Source organism: Heteronotia binoei, chromosome 2, assembly GCF_032191835.1.
Source record: "Heteronotia binoei isolate CCM8104 ecotype False Entrance Well chromosome 2, APGP_CSIRO_Hbin_v1, whole genome shotgun sequence".
NCBI lineage: Eukaryota > Metazoa > Chordata > Lepidosauria > Squamata > Gekkonidae > Heteronotia > Heteronotia binoei.
Genome location: NC_083224.1, coordinates 103,192,764 through 103,203,344, shown reverse-complemented (window position 1 = coordinate 103,203,344; position 10,581 = coordinate 103,192,764).

Genomic DNA, 10,581 nt, shown 5'->3' with positions numbered 1-10,581 from the left:
TGGGAATTGCTACTACAGCTTAAAGCTGTAGTTTCAGCCATTTGGTTATGCATATTACAGGCTGAAGTTAGGTCAGAGAATTGGGCACAGACTTTCCCCTTTTTTCTTCTCCTGTTCCTATGTCCCATCATATACTGTTGGTACAGGGTGTGGGTGTGTGTCTTTACAAATCAGTGAAGAAACCTCTTTATTAGTTCTGCACTCTTCTCTAGTTGGTCACATGCAAATGCCACATGTTTTCCCACCATTTCAATTACTTTGAGAGAATGAATAGTACATCTTATATCCTTTTCAAAAATCCAGTCTATTTATCCCAACACAGTACAATTTATATATATATATATATATATATATATATATATATATATATATATATATATATATATATATATATATATATATATATATATATATATATATATATATATATATATATATATATATATATATATATAGGGTCTGTTTTGATGTGTACTTTAGATTGTGATTTAAATGGTACATCTCCACTGTCCCAAGTTTTCTTTCCTGTCTGCTCTTTGGTGTATATAACACCCTCACCTTTTTTGGTTCTGAAGTCACACTTTTGGTCAGTGTTGTACTGTGTGATGGATTCCTTTTCAGCCCCTATGGATTTTCTGCATTTTACAGCAGAATTTAAGTAACCAGACTTGGTACCTTTATTCTTATTACCTTTGTACAGCCCATGAGGTGATCCACTGTGGATGTGCTAATTAGAAAACACATTTGTTGTAATGTGTATGTATATATAAATTATATATATATATATATATATATATATATATATATATATATATATATATATATATATATATATATATATATATATATATATATATATATATATATATATATATAATGATATATTGAGAATATTTCTAAATAAAGGTTTACAAATCAACACACCTCCATCTCCTTTTGTTAAAGGTGCCTGCTGTTTCCCATCATGTGGATCAGCAAGTTAATCTTGGGCCTGACAGGAAGATCTGAGAGGTTGGGGTCTAAAGCATTTGGTCTGAAATCCCTATAGTTAATCATAGTTCTCACCAGTGGTGGTTTGTCAAAGGTGCTGTGTGGTGTGAATGCTCAGTCACACTGCTCCCTTACAAATAGCTTTCATTAGCTGGCAGTGGAGACAGGGTATTTGGGTAAGCACTGCCCCATGGAGCTGCTCCTGTTGGTAGTCTGTACCCATGCTAGGCAAACCTGGCTAGCATGCCCCACTGGTGGCCAGGGAGGACATACTGGGGTAGAATCCTAGCAGGAGCTCCTTTGCATATTAGGCCTCACCCCCCTGATGTGGCCAATCCTCCTGAAGCTTACAAGGCTCTTTTTTGTAAGCTCTTGGAGGATTGGCTACATCAGGGGTGTATGGCCTAATATGCAAAGGAACTCCTGCTAGAATTCTACCCCTGAGGACATATATGCACCTGAACAGTGCTACCGAGGTGGCCCTTTGTTCTCTCTATCATCTTGCAAAGCCTTTTGTTCTTGCTGTTGCTTCAGTTGAAAGTCATATGAACGCTTAGCAAGAGTGTGACTTGAAGTCTTACTGATTATTATTTAAGTTAAAATGAATACATTCATCTTGCTCTGGAAAAGAACTGTTCATAGGTTCAAGGGGTCTTTACTCTTCTAACTCACAATTTCTCTTTGAGTCTTCTTAGCTAAGACTGACACATGTACAAACACTTCAAACACATACTACACTTCCATACATTCAGAACTTTTTTCAGTAGGAATGCTGAGTTGACTTTTGTAAGGTGGAACATACAGGTGCTCTGTCTAAAACTGGGGACAATTCACTGCAAAGTGGGTCTGCCCCACCCAGATCAGGACATCTATTGAACCCCACCCCCTGCATTGAGCCACAACACTGATTTTCATTCTGTATGCAGGATACTCTGTGAACATCAGAAGACCCTGCTGGGTCAGACCAGTAATCCATTCAGTCCAGCACCCTGTTCACAAAGCAGCCAGCCAGTTGCCCTAGAGGACCAACAAAAGGGCATAGAAGCCAAGGCTTTTCACTGAAGTTGCCTCCCAGTACTAGTATTCAGAGATTTATAGCTCTGTCAAGGCTAATGATGGCATATTAACATTATATATTCTGTCTTTCCCTTTTCATGATTGTTTTACATCTTCCCCATCTTCTGAAATATCATCCTGGTGGGTGACAAAAAGACAATGCCTGGAGGTACCTTTGGAACCACATGGCATGAGCAGATCATTGGCACCTTCTGATCTTCTTCGTGGTCTCTGTGCAGTCCCACACATGGGTTTTGCCGCAGGCAACGGATCCGTACCTCGGAGCTCCAATAGCTCGCCTATAGCGTCTTTTGGCGCGCTTTCCTCCCGCCCTGGGGAGCAGGCAGCGACTGCGCATGCCTGGAGTGGGGGGAGAGCGCCCATTCCACTCAGTTTCTTCCCTACCGCCGCCCGGACATCACCTACCTCGCTGCGTTTCCTCCTTAGCTCCCCTTCGACGGCCTAGGCCTCTTCCATGCGTCCACGGACGAAGTGCTAACCTCTGTTGACGATGGCCGCAAACGTGCCAAGCGCCTGGGAGTTTCCCAACCAAACTCCCAGCAGTTCAATCGATCGAAAACTTGGAGACCATCATTTCAGAAACAACAACGGTCACCAAAACAAAGTGACTACTGGAGGCGAAAGGGTCCACAACAAAAACCTCATTTCCAACAGAGACCTAAGCCCCAACAAACCAAGAAGGCCTCCCTCCAAACTAAGCAGTCTCTTTGACTCTTTCCAAACCCCACCTGCTCTCCAAACCCCACCGGCTTACAGCACACGTCTCCTTCCGTTCCTTCCCACTTGGAACTCGATCACAACCGACTCCTGGGTGCTGACCATCGTGCGCCTAGGTTACGCAATCGAGTTCATTTCTCCACCTCGCCACCACTACTTCATTGCTACCCCCCCGTCTACACTCCTCCATCAGGAAATCCTGGACTTGCTCCAGAAAAATGCCATAGAACCCGTCCCTCCTCAACATCGAGGGACAGGCTTCTATTCGAGATACTTTCTGGTCCCCAAGAGGGATGGAGGCAAGCGTCCCATTCTAGATCTGCGAAACCTCAACCGGCACATCGAATACAGGAAGTTCAGAATGATCTCCCTGCAGTCCATCTTGCCCCTTATTCCCAGAAATTCCTGGATGGCTTCTCTAGATCTTCAGGACGCTTACTTCCATGTGACCATTCGACCTCAACATCGGAGGTATCTGCGATTCGCCATGGGCCAGGACCACTTCCAATATGTGTCCCTGCCATTCGGCCTCTCCGCTGCACCCCGCGTTTTCACCAAGTGCATGGCAGTGGTGGCAGCTGCTCTTCGCATTCGGAACATCCCAGTCTTCCCATATATCGACGACTGGCTTTTCATAGTTCCGACTCAACATCAACTGCAGAGCAACCTCAACACAGCTCTCACCCTTCTGAAATCCCTGGGCCTTCGTGTGAATGCTTCAAAATCTCACCTCACACCTACCCAGGACCTCAGGTTCATAGGGGCCCTTCTGCGCACTTCTCTCCATCGTGCCTTCCTCCCCGAGGATCGGGCACTAACTATCATTGCCTTAGCCAAGTCAGTTCAACAACAGCCTCGTCAGTCTGCATTCACAATCCAACGCCTGCTGGGCCTCATGGCCGCCACAACGTCTGTCCTTTACTTTGCCAGGCTACGGATGCGACAACTACAGCTCTGGTTTGTACGAGCCTACCATCTTCAGGCGCAACCGCAGAGCGTTTTACTCACTGTTCTACAGAGAGCACTTCTATCTCTCACATGGTGGACTATACCCGACAATCTGCTCGCAGGCATGCCATTTCTACCGACTCCTCCGATGGCTGTCGTGACAACAGACGCCTCCAAGTGGGGATGGGGAGCCCACTTAGAGGACAAGACTGTCAGGGGGCTTTGGACTCCCCCCGAGAGGGCCATGCACATAAACTGCCTAGAACTGATTGCTGTGCACAGGACCCTCCAATCGTTCCTCCCACTGATAAGGGACCGACACGTTCAGATTTCCACGGACAATATGGCAACAGTTTACTACATAAACAAGCAGGGAGGCACCAGATCCCTCTGCCTGTGCCGTATAGCCGTACTGCTCTGGGAATGGTGTGTCAAGCACAACATCTACATGACTGCCATTCACCTCCCGGGTGTGGAGAATGTTCTGGCCGACTCCCTCAGCAGGGTTCGCATAGACGACCGCGAATGGTCCATCAATCCGACCTACCTTCGTCGTATCTTCCTATGCTTCGGAACGCCCAAGGTGGACGTCTTTGCTTCCAGGGAGAATGCCAAATGTCCTCGATTTTATTCCAGGAGGGGCAACGACGCCTTCCTTCACAGCTGGACAGGTCCTCTTCACTACTTCTTCCCACCAACCCCCCTTCTGACACGGGTGTTGGTAAAGATAGCACGAGATGGCACGGACTGCATCCTCATTGCTCCATGGTGGCCTCGGCAACCGTGGTTCACGAGGCTTCTACAAATGTCCCGCCACACTTACCGCCGCCTTCCTCCGGCGGGCGATCTTTTATCACAGGCCAGTGGTCAGGTTCTACTTCACAACCCTCGGGTTCTGGCCTTGGAAGCCTGGAGAATACATCCGCCTGCCTCTCCACAGAGGTAGCCAACATCATCCTCAACGCAAGGAAGCCTTCCACTAGACTTTCGTACCAACGCAAATGGAAGCGCTTCTGCTCTTTCGCGACGTCTAATCACCTGCAGCCAGAGTCAGCACCCCTTAACCTGATCCTTGATTATCTACTTTCTCTACAGAAATCAGGACTCTGTTATTCCTCCTTAAAGGTTCACCTTTCTGCAGTTTCTGCGTTCCATAACCCGGTTGATGGCAAAACAGTGTTCTCCCATCCCTTGTCTAAGTCCTTTCTTAAGGGCATGTTGCACCTCAATCCACCTGTTAAGCCCTTCGTCCCGACTTGGAGTTTATCGCTAGTCCTTTCCTGCTTGATGAAAGTTCCCTTTGAACCTATGGCTACCATAGACCTTAACCTTCTTTCCTGGAAGACAGCATTGCTGGTAGCCCTTACCTCAGGTAAACGGGCAAGTGACTTATTCGCCTTCCGCCACGATCCTCCCTACACTATTTTCCACAAGGACAAAGTTGTTCTGCGACCGGACCCTGCGTTCCTTCCGAAGGTTGTCTCCCAGTTCCACTTATTGACTTCAACTTCTCTACCAACGTTTTTCTCCAACCCATCCGACCAGGGACAACGAGCCCTGCATTCTCTGGACGTTAGAAGGGCTTTATCTTTCTACCTTGATCGTACACAACCTTTCCGTAAGGACCCTAATCTGTTTGTGGCCTACGGAAATCCTCACAGAGGACACAAAATCTCTACCCAAAGACTATCTAAATGGGTAGTTAGTGCCATCAGGTTGTGTTACGAACTGGCTAAACAGCCTCTGCCCGAAGGTCTTAAGGCCCACTCTACTAGAGCGGTCTCGACGTCTTCGGCTTTCCTGCAAGGCGTCTCCCTAGAGGACATTTGTGCGGCTGCATCGTGGTCCTCACCATCCACGTTCGTCTCCCATTATGCCTTAGACATTCGTGCGAGACGTGACGCCTCCTTCGGTCAAGCGGTCCTCAGATCCATCTTCCACTGAAGTCAGGGGTGAGTGCATCCGCTTCCATCTCTATGTTGCATAATATGATGTGATTGGGTTACGTGACTAACTTTTTTTCTTTTACCAGCACCCTCCTCCAGGACATTTAGCTGGCTAGTCACCCATGTGTGGGACTGCACAGAGACCACGAAGAAGATAAACAGGTTGCTTACCTGTAACTGATGATCTTCGAGTGGTCATCTGTACAGTCACACACGCCCACCCAGCCTTCCCCGCTGCTGGCCTCTTGTAATCGTTGCTTAACTTGGTATAGTGTCAGTGCCAACAGCGGCTGGAAGAAACTGAGTGGAATGGGCGCTCTCCCCCCACTCCAGGCATGCGCAGTCGCTGCCTGCTCCCCAGGGCGGGAGGAAAGCACGCCAAAAGACGCTATAGGCGAGCTATTGGAGCTCCGAGGTACGGATCCGTTGCCTGCGGCAAAACCCATGTGTGTGACTGCACAGATGACCACTCGAAGATCATCAGTTACAGGTAAGCAACCTGTTTTTCCATATCCTGCAGCCACCACCACAATAAGCAAGAAATCTGAATAACTAAACAAACATAGTAGCTACATTTATGCCATTTATTGTGGCTGTCTTGAAACATGCTGTATCTTGAGAAATCAGAGAAGTACAGCTGGGATGTGATCAGCTGAAACCAAGAGCTGCATTGTGCACACTACACTTCCAACATGGGTATTTGAGGTGTAAACTCTTTGAAGTACAGATTATTGCATGTGATAATTGGTATTTGCAGATTTTTCACTTCATGCAATGTGGTATACATGTGTTGATATGTCATAGCCAATTGTATAGAGCTTTGCTGACATTTCAAAAACTTCTGAAACCAAAGAATTCTAGGTGAACTTTTAAGTCATGAGATAGAAAGATGGGGCCTCTCAAGCATTAAAACTAGTTAAATGACAGGAATCTGAGTGTAGGAGTACACTGAGGAAAGTAAGCAGCAGAGTCCCACAGGTATTGGTATTAGGACTCGGTTTTATTTAGAATTGGGGGTGAGCACCGAAGTGGCCAAGTTGCATCTGACACCAAATTATTCAAGATGGTAAGAACAAACAGGATTGTGAGGAATTCCAAAATGATGTGGCAAATGAGGCTCAATGTCATGCCATACATAGTAGGATAAAAAAAAAAAATCTTAACTTGAAATATAAACTGTTTGAGTCTGATCTGATGGTTGCTGATCAAGAAAATGATCTTGGGACTGCTTGATAAAAAAAGAGAGAAGTTGATTTATTGTGTGAATTCCGTAATAGGGATTATTTGGAAAGGGACTGAGAGCAAGACAATGCCCTTATGTATACCTACCTATGAGAATCGCAGGGAGAGGAATTCATGTTCAACTCCAGCTTTGCAGCAGCTGTGGCTTCCCCCATCCTTTCATGCATTGTTCATGGTGTTGACCAGAGACAGGGGTTTTTTTTTAGCAGTAGCAGTTTGCCTGCAGAATGCTTTCTCCTTGAGGCTCACCTGGTACCTAACTTACTCTTTTTGGTGCTAGACGTTTGTTTTTTTAAACCTAGCCTTTAAGGGGTTGATCATGTTTTTTTTTAGTCTACTTTTAGGCCAAGAACTTTTTTACAAGCTGCTCAATCTTTTATGCTGTTGTATGCTCTAGCTGGTTTTTTACTGCTGAAATTTTAATTGCTAGTTTTTAATTGTGTTTTATATTTTATTTTGTAAGCTTCCTTGAGTAGGTTTTGTGGTGTGATGGCATAAAAATGTTCCAAATAAACAAATGAACAAACAAACAAACAAACAAATGTATGAATGAATGGCAACAAACTGATCAAGAGATTGATGCAGCTTCCTTATGAGGAAATGCTGAAGAGTTAGGTGCTTTTTTAGATCAGCAAACAGACAAATGTGTGAGCCCACAAAGGTTTATAAAATTAAGCAAGGAGAAGAGAAAGTGCATAGAATTTTCCTCCCTTTTTCTTAATGCTAGAGCTTGAAAGCATTCAAGGGATCTGATTATTATAGATAAAGAACATAGAAATTGGAAGTATTTCTTCAAAGAGTAATTGGTTTGCAGAATTCTGAGGTATGGGATGTGGTTAAAGCTGCTAATTTAGTTCATTTTAAAAAGAAATCATACAAATTCCTGAAGGATATATCTTTGTTTTATGAAACCTTCCTATTCAGAGGCTTTCTGAATCCTTGTACTTAGAGACAACAAGAGAGGGAGGCTTTGGTCTCCGTGCTCCGTGAGCATCTGCTTAGCCACTGGGTGATGTTGGACTAGAATTAGGGGTGGCCAACGGTAGCTCTCCGGATGTTTTTTGCCTACAACTCTCATCAGCCCCAGCCATTGGCCATGGTGGCTGGGGCTGATGCGAGTTGTAGGCAAAAAACATCTGGAGAGCTACTGTTGGCCACCCCTGGACTAGATGGATCATTCTGGTCTGATCCATCAATGCTTGGCAGATAACACCTGGAAGAAAATACTGGATTTTGCAGACAACACTGCCTCTTTAACAGTGTCCACTGATTATTGGTTTTTTATATGGAAGCTTAGTAAAGCAAAAGCATTTTAAGGCAAAAAAAAAAAAGTCTCCCCCACCCTATTTGAAAATATATTTGTTTGTATTCAGACAAATGGATAGGTTAAGGATAATTTCACCACGCGGTCTCAATTTGCATTCAGTGTTCCTTATCTGTTTCATTAATGGTGTTGCTGCAGTTATCTATACAAATTCCAGCTCCAATCCTAATGATGAGAAATGCTTCAGTTCCTCATCATTATACAGAAGCTGCAGTGGGAACAGACTGCTTATTGCTTTCCAAATCAGCTCAGCACAGCCCTTTCCCCATATGCTACACAGAGACCTGCCAGTTTTGTTGTGCTTTCTCATTGCCTTAGAACAAAAGCTGTGGTGATCTGACCAGGCTTCCCCACCCCCTGGAAGAAAAGGCTACTGAATTCAGATTTCCTGGCTGAAGCTAGAATATGTAGGAATTGGAATTCTCACAGCTTTTATTCAAGAGATTGTGGATGTCTAATAAAGCGACAGTAGAAGTCATAGTGTTTGATCTTGAAGAGAAGAGACATACACAGCAGATTATGCTGTGGATTAATTTGCCTCTCAGCCCCCATTGACTTCAAATGAGGATCTAGGCACAATTGGCCATCATAGGTTTGCAGGTCCCCCCTTGCCACTGGCAGAGGATGGAGCGGGGGGGGGGGCGGTGTAAGATTGCCAGGTCCGGTTTGAGAAACTCCTGGGGATTGAGGATGGAGCCTAGGGAGGTCAGGGACCTCAGTAGGGTACAGTGCCATTGAGTCCACCCTCCAAAGCATCAATTTTCTCCAGGAAGACTGATCTCTGTAACCTGGAGATGAATTGTAATTCCTGGGGAGCCCCAGATCCCACTTGGAGACTGGCATTCCTACTATCCACAAATTTGGTCAGTAGGCTTGCCTGCCCCCAGCTTTTGCGGGCTCCTTCCCACCACCAGTCAGCAGGCTGGTGGGGGGGAGCCCTGCCTAAACAGCCACAATGTGCTTTTAAATTTGCAGAGGCTTAAAAGAAGCTTGCACACTGCTTGTGTTTTGGACTGTGTGCCTTTAAATCTCAACAGGAGGAATGCTGCATGGTCAGGGCAAGCAGGCAGAACCATGTGGCTCTTCCCAATGAGAGTGTGAAGCATGTGAGAAAGCAAGAGAAGCAAGCACAGTCCCTCTATTTGTTTTGCATACATTTCAGTAAAGAGTTCAGTAAAGATAGTAAAGAGTTAACTAGAACTTGATTATGGGATGGAGGAAAACACCACTTCCTAGACTGCTCTCCTTTCATTTTCCTGTTAGTCTGAAGAAGTTGGTTGAAACACAGCAGATGGTTTCTTTTAGCAACTCCAGTGAGAAAATTTCGCCAGTGATCACAAAAGATACACCTTTGCAAATTGTGTTTATTTTGGTTGCTCTCTCTGTGTGTTTGTGTGTGTGTGTGTTCACTTTCATTTAGTGGAAGTGCAGCTGCTGGGGGATGAGGAAATGAAGACTGTATTCAGGGGAACTGCACTGCTGTACTTTTATTTATTTTAGGGAATGGGAAAGTTTCCTGGCTCCACCCCCAAAGTCCCCAGATATTTTCTGAGTTGGACCTGGTAACCCTACTAGTCAGCTAGTATGGAGAGGGTTGCAGGCTGCCTTATTTTATTTTATTTTATTTATTTAGTAGATTTATTTATTTTATTTAGTAGATTTATATTCCACCCTTTCCGATAACGGGCTCAGAGTGGATTACAGACATAATAAATAACATAATAAATCTGGCGCCCTCTCACCTACAGCATAGCTGACCCACTCTATTGGCAGTGTGAGATTAGCTGGTTGCCATATTTAGGACCACAGCAGGAATTTGGGGTTTTTTTTTGCCAGGCTGGCTAAGAGTGAAGCCCTTTTCTCTAACTGCTCTGTGCTGCCTTTGTAAGCAGAGTCCCTCCCTCCCATTAAATAGGCCTGGCTGTAAAATTGGTCTGGCCACAACTAGGTGGCAGGAATAGGGCAGGTTACTCAATATAGGTAAGGCTAATTTTCTTAATTAGGGTTTTCTTGACAAAACTAATAAACAGTGAGCCATCACACACTGAAAGAGAAGCCTAAGATTTGATACTAGAATTACATGATTTTATTACAGCCACCAAAAATTTAACCACACATAAAGTTACTTGTTTATCTTCATCTCTTACTAATCATGACGACTTGCTTCTAACAAGACAAAGTCCTGCTTAAGCAAAGGAAAAATAAGTTCAGTTCTCAAATCTGAAAATACAGGGCAACTAAAAAAGAATATGATCTATAGAGTCAATTCGGTTAGTAACACATCTGTAGAGTTTATTAGAGTACAGAATACCATTAAATCTTCCTAACAACATTCCC